General features: G+C 40.3%; 1 non-coding gene across 1 annotated transcript; it reads right to left on the bottom strand.

Moving 5' to 3' along the window:
• Nucleotides 1–5,101: 5,101 nt before the first annotated feature.
• Nucleotides 5,102–5,209, bottom strand: LOC112804877 (small nucleolar RNA R71). Its single transcript, XR_003203495.1, has one exon. It is a non-coding gene; the product is annotated as a small nucleolar RNA R71 (small nucleolar RNA).
• Between the last annotated feature and the right edge of the window lie 7,383 nt (nucleotides 5,210–12,592).

Genomic DNA, 12,592 nt, shown 5'->3' with positions numbered 1-12,592 from the left:
AAAAACTTGAAGTGAGAATTATTGTTGGTCTAGAATTTCTCAATAGAAATAGAACTTCGTGCTAAGCATAGTTCCAAACCAACTAATAATTCTCCATCAAAGTTTTAATTTTGTTTGTCACAATTACATACCCCAATAAAAACTGAGAGTATTTAAACCTCGGGTCGTCTCACAAGAAATTGCAATAAAGTGCTCAATTATTGGCTATGAAGGAACAAGAGGGTTTGATTTGGTGATTGACAAGAAGAGTAAATAACAAGAAAGTAAATGACAATTAATTAATACATGAAAGGAAAAGAACTCTTGGGTAAGACATGGAAATTAAGATTACCATCCTTGTCTACAAACCATATATTGACAATTATGAGGGACCAACCCATCAAGTCTACTTCTGTGCTTGATGTAAGTCAAATAGGCTTGATCAATATCAACCCATAAGTCTCCAACCTAGCTACTAATTGACTTAATAGTAGGCTAGTGTTAATGGGTATCAAATTGACCACTAAAGATTCTCAAATCACCAATTCAATTAGACCCAATGACTCAAGGTCACCCAATTCCCTTAGCCTAGGCCAAGAATATAGAAAACTACTCTATAACTAGTGAAATTATTTTATCAAACACCTAGAGTGCAATAAAAGTGAACATCATAAAATGCAAGAATTAATAGAAGCTATGACTAACATAAGCAAGAAATCAACAATAGCAACTAAGATAAACTTAAAAAGACATGGAAACATAAAATTGCATTAGATAAAATAAAACTCCAACAAAGGTTCATGAAAGTAAAAATGGAAAAATAAGGAAATTAACAAGAAAAACAAAGAGGATTAAGACAATAGAACAATAAAATATAAAGAGAGTTGAACTAAAAACAAGAATTAAAAGTTAGATCTAAGAAAATTTGACCTAAACTACCCTAAATTCTAGAGAGAAGGGAGAGCTTCTCTCTCTAGATTTCTAACCTAAAACATGATGAAAACTAAACTATAACTACTCGGTTTATTCCCCTTTCAATACATGGTTCAATAGCATCAGAAATGGGTTGGATTTGTGATGCCAGGGCATCTAGGCCAGTTTCACTGACCTTTTCTTTACTATTTTAGGGTAGTTTCATGCATTTTCTTAGGAAATAAGCAAGTTTTGGATGAAATTTCATTTACACCTTGATTCAAGAAACTATTGTGAATTTTACATGATTTCATGAGGATTATGCAAGGAATTGAATGACAAATTGATGATGCATGATGAGCGGATAATTTGTACGCTTTTTGGCATTGTTTTTAGTATGTTTTTAGTATGATCTAGTTAGTTTTTAGTATATTTTTATTAGTTTTTAGTTAAAATTCACTTTTTTGGACTTTACTATGAGTTTGTGTGTTTTTCTGTGATTTCAGGTATTTTCTGGCTGAAATTGAGGGACCTGAGCAAAAATCTGATTAAGAGACCAAAAAGGACTGCAGATGCCGTTGGATTCTGACCTCCCTGCACTCGAAGTGGATTTTCTGGAGCTACAGAAGCCCAATTGGCGCGCTCTCAACGGCGTTAGAAAGTAGACATCCTGGGCTTCCCAGCAATATATGATAGTCCATACTTTGCCCAAGATTCGATGGCCCAAACCGGTGTTCAAAGTCACCCTCAGAAATCCCAGCGTTAAACGCTGGAACTGGCACCCAAATGGGAGTTAAACGCCCAAACTGGCACTAAAGCTGGCGTTTAACTCCAAGAAGAGTCTCTACACGAAAATGCTTCATTGCTCAGCCCAAGCACACACCAAGTGGGCCCGGAAGTGGATTTTTATGTCATTTACTCATTTCTGTAAACCTTAGGCTACTAGTTTTCTATAAGTAGGACCTTTTACTATTGTATTAGAGAGCTTTTGATCATGTTTTTATGATTGAACCCTCATTGGGAGGCTGGCCATTCGGCCATGCCTAGACCTTGTTCTTATGTATTTTCAACGGTGGAGTTTCTACACACCATAGATTAAGGTGTGGAGCTCTGCTGTACCTCGAGTATTAATGCAATTACTATTGTTCTTCCATTCAATTCCGCTTGTTCTTGTTCTAAGATATCACTTGTTCTTCAACTTGATGAATGTGATGATCCGTGGCACTCATCATCATTCTCACCTATGAACATGTGACTGACAACCACCTCTGTTCTACTTTCGATTGGGTGAATATCTCTTGGATTCCTGATTGCACGATGCATGGTTGATCGCCTGACAACCGAGTGCTCGCCTGACAACCGAGCCAACCATTCCGTGAGATCAGAGTCTTCGTGGTATAGGCTAGAACTGATGGCGGCATTCAAGAGAATCTGGAAGGTCTAACCTTGTCTGTGGTATTCTGAGTAGGATTCAATGATTGAATGACTGTGACGTGCTTCAAACTCCTAGCAGGCGGGGCGTTAGTGACAGACGCAAAAGAATCGATGGATTCTATTCCGGCCTGACCGAGAACCGACATATGATTATCCATGCTGTGACAGAGCATAGGCAACGTAATCACTAAGAGGATGGGAGGTAGCCATTGACAACGGTGAAACCCTACATGAGCTTGCCATGGAAAGGAGTAAGAAGGATTGGATGAAGACAGTAGGAAAGCAGAGAGACGGAAGGGAAGGCATCTTCATGCACTTATCTGAAGTTCCTACCAATGAATTACATAAGTACCTCTATCTTTATCTTTATGTTTATTTCGTTCATCACCATATCCATTTGAGTTTGCCTGACTAAGATTTACAAGATGACCATAGCTTGCTTCATACTAACAATCTCCGTGGGATCGACCCTTACTCGCGTAAGGTTTATTACTTGGACGACCCAGTGCACTTGCTGGTTAGTTGTGCGAAGTTGTGTAATGCCATGGTATTGAGCTACCAAGTTTTTTGGGATTCATGACCGGGGATTATGAGAGTTGTGAAAAAGTATTGTTCATAATTTCGCGCACCAAGTTTTTGCCGCCGTTGCCGGGGATTGTTTAGTTTGGACAACTGAAGGTTCATCTTGTTGCTTAGATTAGGTATTTTTTTTTTGAAATTCTTGAAGATGAATTCTAGAGTTTCATGATGATTTGTTGAGATCTGGCTGGCTGAGAGGCCATGTCTAATCTCATTGGACCGAGGTTTCAACTTATCACCACAAGAGCTTGTTGATTTTTTATCAATCTTGCTTTTGGAGCAGTGATCTGCTAAGGCTTGGCTGGCCTTTGGCCATGTCTAGTGTTTTGGACCGAAGCTTTCTTTGAAAGCTTGGCTGGCTGTGAAGCCATGTCTAATTCCTGGACCGGAGTCTTAGACTAGCATTGCACTGATTCCTGGAATTCTCATTAAGAATTTTGATATCTTTTTTTTTTTCACTTAATTTTCGAAAAACACAAAAAAATCAGAAAAATCATAAAATCCAAAAATTTCTTGTTTGAGTCTAGTGTCTCATCTTAAGTTTGGTGTCAATTGCATGCATCCATTCATGTGTCCTTAAGAATCTTCAAGTAATTCTTGATGATTTCTTGCTCTGATCTTTGAATTCTATTGACTTGAGTGTTTTGTGTGTCTCATATGCATTCTCATTAGTGTCAGTAGTATACAAACTGCTAAGTTTGGTGTCTTGCATGCATTGTTATTTGATTCTTGTTGCATTTTGATTTTTCCTTATTATTAAAAATCCAAAAATATTTTTTTAATTTGTGTCTTTTCAAGTCAATAATACAGAGAATTGAAGATTCAGAACATACAGCAGAGGAATTACACAGAAAAAGCTGGGCGTTCAAAACGCCCAGTGAAGAAGGACAGACTGGCGTTTAAACGCCAGCCAGGGTACCTGGTTGGGCGTTTAACGCCCAAAAGGGTATAGTTTTGGGCGTTAAACGCCAGAATGTGCACCATTCTGGGCGTTTAATGCCAGGATGGCTAAAGGGGGAAGCTTTTGTTTTTCAATGCAATTTTTTTTTCAGGTTTTCAAAGTTTTTCAAAATCAAATCTTTTTCAAATCAATCTTTTCAATCAAATCTTTTTCAAATTCAGTTTCTTTCTATTTTCAAAGATACTTACTATCAATTAATGATTTGATTCAACATTTCAAGTATGTTACCTTTTCTGTTGAGAAAGGTTTAATGTTTGAATCATATCTTTTCTTGTTAGCCAAGTTTTTAATTTTCAAATCAAATCTTTTTAAAATGTTTTTCTAATCATATTTTCTTAACCACATCTTTTTCAAAATAATTTTCAATCAAATCTTCTTGATTTCTAATTTCAAAATCTTTTTCAAAAAAATCATTTTATTTCTTTCCCACTTTCATTTTTCGAAAATTAAGTAATGTTTTTCAAAAATGTTTTCAAATTTTTTTTTACTTAATTTTCGAAAATCACCTCCCTTCATCTCATATCCTTCTATTTATGGACTAACATTATCCCTTGATGCAAAATTCGAACCCCATCTCCTTTGATAAGTTCAAATTTTCTACTTCTGTCTTTTACTCTTCTTTTCTTCTGACACTTCAAGGAATCTCTATACTGTGACATAGAGGATTCCACATTTTCTTGTTCTCTTCTCTTTCATATGAGTAGGAGCAAAGACAAAGGCATTCTTGTTGAAGCTGATCCTGAACCTGAAAGGACCTTGAAGAGAAAGCTAAGAAAAGCCAAAGCACAACTCTCTTTAGAGGACCTGACCGAATTCTTCAAAGAAAAAGAACACATGGCAGCCGAAAACAACAATGCCAACAATGCAAGGAAGGTGCTGGGTGACTTTACTGCACCTACTCCCGACTTCTATGGGAGAAGCATCTCTATCCCTGCCATTAGAGCAAACAACTTTGAGCTTAAGCCTCAACTAGTTTCTCTAATGCAACAGAATTGCAAGTTCCATGGACTTCCATTGGAAGATCCTCATCAGGTTTTAGCTGCGTTCTTGCAAATCTGTGACACAGTCAAGACTAATGGGGTTGACCCTGAGGTCTACAGACTTATGCTATTCCCTTTTGCTGTAAGAGACAGAGCTAGGACATGGTTGGACTCTCAACCTAAAGAAAGTCTGGACTCTTGGGAAAAGCTAGTCAATGCCTTCTTGGCAAAGTTCTTTCCACCTCAAAAATTGAGTAAGCTTAGAGTGGAAGTCCAAACCTTCAGACAGAAGGAAGGAGAATCCCTCTATGAAGCTTGGGAAAGATACAAACAATTAATCAGAAAGTGTCCTTCTGATATGCTTTCTGAATGGAGCATCATAGGTATTTTCTATGATGGTCTCTCTGAACTATCCAAGATGTCTTTGGATAGCTCTTCTGGAGGATCTCTTCATCTGAAGAAGACGCCTACTGAAGCTCAAGAACTGATTGAAATGGTTGCAAATAACCAATTCATGTACACTTCTGAAAGAAATCCTGTGAACAATGGGACTAGTCAGAAGAAAGGAGTTCTTGAGATTGACACTCTGAATGCCATTTTGGCTCAGAATAAAATATTGACCCAACAAGTCAATATGATTTCTCAAAGTCTGTCTGGAATGCAAAATGCACCAAGCAGTACTAAGGAAGCTTCATCTGAGGAAGAAGCTTATGATCCTGAGAACCCTTCAATGGAAGAGGTGAATTACATGGGAGAACCCTATGGAAACACCTATAATCCTTCATGGAGGAATCATCCAAATCTTTCATGGAAGGATCAACAGAGACCTCAACAAGGTTTCAATAACAATAATGGTGGAAGAAACAGGTTCAGCAATAGCAAGCCTTTTCCATCATCTTCTCAGCAACAGACAGAGAGTTCTAAGCAGAATACCTCTGACTTAGCAACCATGGTCTCTGATCTAATCAAAACCACTCAAAGTTTCATGACTGAAACAAGGTCCTCCATTAGAAATTTGGAAGGACAAGTGGGTCAGCTGAGCAAGAAAATTACTGAACTCCCTCCTAGTACTCTTCCAAGCAATACAGAAGAAAATCCAAAAGGAGAGTGCAAGGCCATCAACATGGCCGAATTTTGGGAGGAAGAAGAGGCAGTGAACGCCACTGAGGAAGGCCTCAGTGGACGTCCACTGGCCTCCAATGAGTTCCCCAATGAGGAACCATGGGAATCTGAGGCTCAAAATGAGACCATAGAGATTCCATTGGACTTACTTCTGCCATTCATGAGCTCTGATGAGTATTCTTCCTCTGAAGAGGATGAGTATGTCACTGAGGAGCAAGTTGCTAAATACCTTGGAGCAATCATGAAGCTAAATGACAAGTTATTTGGAAATGAGACTTGGGAGGATGAACCTCCTTTGCTCACCAAGGAACTGGATGACTTGTCTAAGCAGAAACTGCCTCAAAAGAGACAGGATCCTGGGAAGTTTTCAATACCTTGTACCATAGGCACCATGACCTTCAAGAAGGCCTTGTGTGACTTAGGGTCAAGTGTAAACCTCATGCCTCTCTCTGTAATGGAGAAGTTAGGGATCTCTGAGATGCAAGCTGCAAAAATCTCACTAGAGATGGCAGACAATTCAAGAAAACAAGCCCATGGACTTGTAGAAGATGTTCTGGTTAAAGTTGAAGACCATTACATCCCTACTGATTTCATAGTCCTAGAGACCGGGAAGTGCATGGATGAATCCATCATCCTTGGCAGACCCTTCCTAGCCACAGCAAAGGCTGTGATTGATGTTGATAGAGGAGAGTTGATCATTCAAGTGAATGAAGAATCCTTGGTGTTTAAGGCCCAAGGATATCCCTCTGTCATCATGGAGAGGAAGCATGAAGAGCTTCTCTCAAAACAGAGCCAAACAGAGCCCCCACAGTCAAACTCTAAGTTTGGTGTTGGGAGGCCACAACCAAACTCTAAGTTTGGTGTTGAACCCCCACATTCAAACTCTAAGTTTGGTGTTGGGAGGTTCCAACATGGCTCTGAGTATCTGTGAGGCTCCATGAGAGTCCTCTGTCAAGCTACTGACATTAAAGAAGCGCTTGTTGGGAGGCAACCCAATGTTTTATAATTAACTATTTTATTTTGTTATTTTCTCTTTTTTGTAGGTTGATGATCATGAGAAGTCACAAAATCAATGAAAAAAGCAAAAACAGAATGAAAAACAGGAAGAAAAACAGCACACCCTGGAGGACGCACCCACTGGCGTTTAAACGCCAGTGAGGTTAGCTGTTGGGCATTTAACGCCCAGTCTGGCACCATTCTGGGCGTTTAACGCCAGAAAGGGGCACCAGACTGGCGTTAAACGCCAGAAAGGGGCAAGAAGCTGGCGTTAAACGCCAGAAATGGGCACCAGCCCGGCGTTTAACGCCAGAAATGGCACAAAACGTGATTTTGCATGCCATTTGGTGCAGGGATGACTTTTCCTTGACACCTCAGGATCTGTGGACCCCACAGGATCCCCACCTACCCTACCACTCTCTCTCTTCTTCACCAATCACCTCAACACCTCTTCCCCAAAAACCCCTCACCTATCAAATCCCATCTTTCTCTTCACCACTCACATCCATCCTTCATAAAACCCCACCTACCTCACCATTCAAATTCAAACCACTTTCCCACCCAAACCCACCCTCAAATGGCCGAACATCCCTTTCCCCCTCTCCTATATAAACCCTCCTTCACTCCTTCATTTTCACACAACATACACACCGCTTCTCCCCTTCTTGGCCGAAAATTAAAGCCATTCCCTTTCCCCTCATTTCTTCTTCTTCTACTCTCTTCTTTCTTCTTTTGCTCGAGGACGAGCAAACATTTTAAGTTTGGTGTGGTAAAAGCATTGCTTTTTGTTTTTCCATAACCATTTATGGCATCCAAGGCCGGAGAAACCTCTAGAAAGAGGAAAGGGAAGGCAAAAGCTTCCACCTCCGAGTCATGGGAGATGGAGAGATTCATCTCAAGGGTGCATCAAGACCACTTCTATGAAGTTGTGGCCTTGAAGAAGGTGATCCCCGAGGTCCCTTTTTCACTCAAAAAGAGTGAATATCCGGAGATCCGACATGAGATCCGAAGAAGAGGTTGGGAAGTTCTTACCAACCCCATTCAACAAGTCGGAATCTTGATGGTTCAAGAGTTCTATGCCAATGCATGGATCACCAAGAACCATGACCAAAGTGTGAACCCGAATCCAAAGAATTATCTTACTATGGTTCGGGGGAAATACTTGGATTTTAGTCCGGAAAGTGTGAGGGTGGCGTTCAACTTGCCTATGATGCAAGGAGATGAACATCCTTACACTAGAAGGGTCAACTTTGATCAAAGGTTGGACCAAGTCCTCACAGTCATATGTGAAGAGGGCGCCCAATGGAAGAGAGATTCAAGAGGAAAGCCGGTTCAATTGAGAAGGCATGACCTCAAACCCGTGGCTAGAGGATGGTTGGAGTTCATCCAACGCTCAATCATTCCCACTAGCAACCGGTCTGAAGTTACATTAGACCGGGCTATCATGATCCATAGCATCATGATTGGAGAAGAAATAGAAGTTCATGAGGTTATAGCCCAAGAACTCTATAAGGTGGCGGACAAGTCCTCTACCTTAGCAAGGTTAGCCTTCCCTCATCTCATTTGTCACCTCTGTTATTCAGTTGGAGTTGACATAGAGGGAGACATCCCCATTGATGAGGACAAGCCCATCACTAAGAAGAGGATGGAGCACACAAGAGACCCTACTCATCATGAAATCCCTGAGATTCCTCAAGGGATGCATCATCCTCCATGAGATTAGAGAAGATCAAAGACTCATGAGAGAGGAGCAACAAAGACAAGGAAGAGACATTGAGGAGCTCAAGCACTCCATAGGATCTTCAAGAGGAAGAAAGAGCCGCCATCACTAAGGTGGACCCGTTCTTTGATTTCCTTGTTCTTTATTCTTCTGTTTTTCGAATTTTATGCTTATGTTTGTCCATGTTTGTGTCTTGTGATCATTAGTATCTTAGTGTCTATGCCTTAAAGTTATGAATGTCCTATGAATCCATCACCTTTCTTGAATAAAACGTGCTCAATTGAAAAGGAAAGAAGTGCATGAATTTTGAATTTTATAACAGTTTAATTATTGTGATGTGGTGGCAATATTTTTGTTTTCTGAATGTATGCTTAAACAGTGCATATGTATCTTGAATTTGTGGTTCATGAATGTTGGCTCTTGAAAGAATGATGAAAAAGGAGACATGTTACTGAGGATCTGAAAAATCATTACAATGATTCTTGAAGCAAGAAAAAGCATTACTATTAAAAAAAATCGAAAAAAAAGAGAAAAAGAAAAAAAAAACGAAAAAAAAGAGAAGAAAGAAAGAAAAAAATAAAGTTGTGATCCAAGGCAATAAGAGTGTGCTTAAGAACCCTGGACACCTCTAGTTGGGGACTCTAGCAAAGCTGAGTCACAATCTGAAAAGGTTCACCCAATTATGTGTCTGTGGCATGTATGTATCCGGTGGTAATACTGGAAGACATAGTGCTTTGGGCCACAGCCAAGACTCAATAAGTAGCTATTTTCAAGAATCATCATACTCTACTAGGAGAATCAATAACACTATCTGGATTCTAAGTTCCTAAAGAAGCCAATCATTCTGAATTTCAAAGGATAGAGTGAGATGCCAAAACTATTCAGAGGCAAAAAGCTAAAAGCCCCGCTCATCTAATTAATACTGATCTTCACAGATGTTTTTGGGATTCATTGCATATTCTCTTCTTTTTATCTTATTTTTCAGTTGCTTGAGGACAAGCAACAATTTAAGTTTGGTGTTGTGATGAGCGGATAATTTGTACGCTTTTTGGCATTGTTTTTAGTATGTTTTTAGTATGATCTAGTTAGTTTTTAGTATATTTTTATTAGTTTTTAGTTAAAATTCACTTTTCTGGACTTTACTATGAGTTTGTGTGTTTTTCTGTGATTTCAGGTATTTTCTGGCTGAAATTGAGGGACCTGAGCAAAAATCTGATTAAGAGACCAAAAAGGACTGCAGATGCTGTTGGATTCTGACCTCCCTGCACTCGAAGTGGATTTTCTGGAGCTATAGAAGCCCAATTGGCGCGCTCTCAACGGCGTTGCAAAGTAGACATCCTGGGCTTTCCAGGAATATATGATAGTCCATACTTTGCCCAAGATTTGATGGCCCAAACTGGCATTCAAAGTCACCCTCAGAAATCCCAGCGTTAAACGCTGGAACTGGCACCCAAATGGGAGTTAAACGCCCAAACTGGCACTAAAGCTGGCGTTTAACTCCAAGAAGAGTCTCTACACGAAAATGCTTCATTGCTTAGCCCAAGCACACACCAAGTGGGCCCGGAAGTGGATTTTTATGTCATTTACTCATTTCTGTAAACCTTAGGCTACTAGTTTTCTATAAGTAGGACCTTTTACTATTGTATTAGAGAGCTTTTGATCATGTTTTTATGATTGAACCCTCATTGGGAGGCTGGCCATTCGGCCATGCCTAGACCTTGTTCTTATGTATTTTCAACGGTGGAGTTTCTACACACCATAGATTAAGGTGTGGAGCTCTGCTGTACCTCGAGTATTAATGCAATTACTATTGTTCTTCCATTCAATTCCGCTTGTTCTTGTTCTAAGATATCACTTGTTCTTCAACTTGATGAATGTGATGATCCGTGACACTCATCATCATTCTCACCTATGAACATGTGACTGACAACCACCTCTGTTCTACTTTCGATTGGGTGAATATCTCTTGGATTCCTGATTGCACGATGCATGGTTGATCGCCTGACAACCGAGTGCTCGCCTGACAACCGAGCCAACCATTTCGTGAGATCAGAGTCTTCGTGGTATAGGCTAGAACTGATGGCGGCATTCAAGAGAATCCGGAAGGTCTAACCTTGTCTGTGGTATTCTGAGTAGGATTCAATGATTGAATGACTATGACGTGCTTCAAACTCCTAGCAGGCGGGGCGTTAGTGACAGACGCAAAAGAATCGATGGATTCTATTTCGGCCTGACCGAGAACCGACAGATGATTATCCATGCTGTGACAGAGCATAGGCAACGTAATCACTGAGAGGATGGGAGGTAGCCATTGACAACGGTGAAACCCTACATGAGCTTGCCATGGAAAGGAGTAAGAAGGATTGGATGAAGACAGTAGGAAAGCAGAGAGACGGAAGGGAAGGCATCTTCATGCACTTATCTGAAGTTCCTACCAATGAATTACATAAGTACCTCTATCTTTATCTTTATGTTTATTTCGTTCATCACCATATCCATTTGAGTTTGCCTGACTAAGATTTACAAGATGACCATAGCTTGCTTCATACTAACAATCTCCGTGGGATCGACCCTTACTCGCGTAAGGTTTATTACTTGGACGACCTAGTGCACTTGCTGGTTAGTTGTGCGAAGTTGTGTAATGCCATGGTATTGAGCTACCAAGTTTTTGGGATTCATGACCGGGGATTATGAGAGTTGTGAAAAAGTATTGTTCACAATTTCGCGCACCAATGCATAATCTCATGAATGGGGCTAGAGCTTTGATGTACTTTATTTGCTTGATTTCAGGACAAAGGAAGCAAGGAAGAACCACGTTAGTAGCCACGTTAATCTAATTAACGTGACCACTAACGTGGAATGGGAATGAGCTTGCAACGTTAATGAGAAAACTGATCGCCAATAACGTCTTCGAAGCCATCATAGCCTACGTTAATTGCCACGTTAACTACATTAACGTGGTAGTTAACATGGAGAAAATGGAGCTCCAGCGTTAGTGGTAAAAGTGAATACCACTAACGCTACAAATTGGCAATTGGCCACGTTAAGAGTCACGTTAACTTAGTTAACGTGAACTCTAACGTGGAAGGAGAAGACAATGCCAACGTTAGTGACACTCACCTTTGTCACTAACGTTGGATTGAGCCAACATTGCCCACGTTAGTGGTCACGTTAAGACCACTAACGTGAGAAATAACGTGGAGCTAAGCATGATGAACCAATGTTAGTGACACTCATCTTTGTCACTAGCATTGTAGATGGCATTCACTACCACGTTAGTGGCCACGTTAACCTAGTTAACGTGAACTCTAACGTGGGGAGGAGGGGCGTTTGGAGCGTTAGTGACAAAGGTAAGTGTCACTAACGCTCTCGAAGCTAAGGCATGCCCACGTTAAGAGTCACGTTAGTTATACAAACGTGAACTCTAACGTAGGGAAAGGGGGCACAATGCAACGTTATTTGAAAAGGTGATTCCCAATAACGTTTGCGAAGGACCATGAGGCAACGTTAGTGGTCATGTTAGTGCCACTAACGTTGAAGTTAACATGGACCATTTTGGGGTTGGGACGTTAGTGAAAAAAGTGATTGCCACTAACGTTCTCGAAACCACATTTTCACTTAACGTTAACACCGCTAACGTCCTAACTAACGCCTATGCCTAAGTCACACTTCTCTGCAAGCTGAGCCCACTGAAGATTGTAACTGCTTCAACTCAAGATCTAAGGCCCACATCCAGGACTTGAAGAACTCACTAGAAGATCAAGAAGAGTAGTATATATAGGAGTAGTTTTGAACTATACGAAAGCTTGGCACTTTGGAGAACTACCCTCTGTATATTTACTTTTCTGCATGTATTCTTTACTACCTTTTTCCATTCCCAGAGCTATGAACAACTAAACCCCTTTCATT

Source organism: Arachis hypogaea, chromosome 5, assembly GCF_003086295.3.
Source record: "Arachis hypogaea cultivar Tifrunner chromosome 5, arahy.Tifrunner.gnm2.J5K5, whole genome shotgun sequence".
Taxonomy (NCBI): Eukaryota; Viridiplantae; Streptophyta; class Magnoliopsida; order Fabales; family Fabaceae; genus Arachis; species Arachis hypogaea.
Note: the sequence above shows the minus strand (reverse complement) of the source record. Positions and strands in the feature narration are given on the sequence as shown.